The sequence below is a fragment of the Apium graveolens genome, chromosome 4, assembly GCF_009905375.1.
Source record: "Apium graveolens cultivar Ventura chromosome 4, ASM990537v1, whole genome shotgun sequence".
Taxonomy (NCBI): domain Eukaryota; kingdom Viridiplantae; phylum Streptophyta; class Magnoliopsida; order Apiales; family Apiaceae; genus Apium; species Apium graveolens.
The window spans coordinates 68,351,641-68,353,150 of NC_133650.1; the positions used below are offsets into that span (position 1 = coordinate 68,351,641).

Consider the following 1,510-nt stretch of genomic DNA (forward strand, 5'->3'; position numbering starts at 1 on the left):
TAAACCATTATGTTGTCAAATTCTATAGACATATAGGGTCTTAATATAATTGGTGTCTATTAAGCTTTTATCTCTTTTGTGGATGTCTGGTAGTATGATATTCGTACAACGAAAGTTGGCGTTTATCAGTTTCATGTTATCTGATTAGTGTCAACACCAATACATGCTAAGGTTAAGAACGAAAAGGATATTGAATGAAGTATTTAATGAAGTTAGAATCCCATGTTTGTGTCATATATTATTCAATTATCTTCAATCTCTTAGTTAATGTTCTCTAGTATAATTCTCAATAGTTAATCGTAGTATAATCAAAACCCAAATTGTTATTCGTCTTAGCATTGAATAATATCCATATCATTGTTGCATAAGTACATAAATCACAAAGTTAACCTAAACTAGTCCCTGTGGGAACTAACTAGAAATAATTCTATATTACTTGCGATCGCGTATATTTACGTGAATTATTAGAGCGTGCTTAGCGACTTACAAGTTTTTGGCGCCACTGCCGGGGACTCGGTGTTAACTTTTAGTTTATGTGTTTGTCATCAGTGATCGTTAGAGTTTATTGACTCGGACATTGTTATTTACCAACTCTTTTCCTTGTCGTGTTTGAGGTACTAAGCGAGCGTGTATGCATACGCGTTCGCGGGCTCGTAAGAGAACTCTGGATCAAGCCGAGGAAGAAGCTGTAATGATTCGAAGGGAAGTTTTTGAGGACGAAGAGAAAGTAGAAGAAGAAGAGAAAGTAGTAGAAGAAGAGAAAGTCGAGGAACCAGCTTTAGTAGTGATAGAAAATCAAGCAGAAATTCTTAAGGCTTTGATGGACTATTCTCAGCCTAAGATCAATGATATTCAGTCAAGCATCATCAGACCAACCATCTCGGCTAACACTTTTGAGATCAAGTCGAGCACGATTCAGATGATACAGAACTCAGTTCAGTTTGGGGGTTCTGCTATAGAAGACCCTAACATGAACATCAGGGATCGAGATCTGCGATACTTTCAAGTTCAATGGGGTGACTGAAAGATGCTATCAAGCTGCGACTCCTCCCATTCTCTCTGAGGGATAAAGCAAAGTGCTGGTTACATTCTCTACCACCAGGGTCTATCACCAAATGGGAGGATCTTTCCTCAAAGTTTTCTCACTAAATTCTTTCCAATGGCGAAGACTGCTGCAATCAGGAATTCTCTTACTCAGTTTGCACAACAAACTGGAGAATCTCTGTGTGAGGCTTGGGATCGATACAAGGAGATGCTAAGGAAGTGCCCACAGCATGTCATGCCTGATTGGATGATTATAAACTGTTTCTACAATGGTTTGGGTGCTCAGTCTAGACCTATGCTCGATACAGCATCTGGTGGAGCCTTATGGGCTAAAAGCTATAATGAAGCTTATGAGTTGATTGAGCTAATGGCAGCTAATGAATACTAGAATCCTACACAAAGAATATTGTAAGGCAAGGTAGCAGGAATTCTGGAAGTGGATACAGCTACTGCTATAGCTGCTCAA

The 1,510-nt window shown here is 38.9% G+C and overlaps 1 non-coding gene across 1 annotated transcript; it reads right to left on the reverse strand.

Annotated features, from left to right (window-relative positions):
• Positions 1–1,174: 1,174 nt before the first annotated feature.
• LOC141722524 (small nucleolar RNA R71) lies at positions 1,175–1,281 on the reverse strand. The gene has a single exon (XR_012575540.1). It is a non-coding gene; the product is annotated as a small nucleolar RNA R71 (small nucleolar RNA).
• Positions 1,282–1,510: the final 229 nt, after the last annotated feature.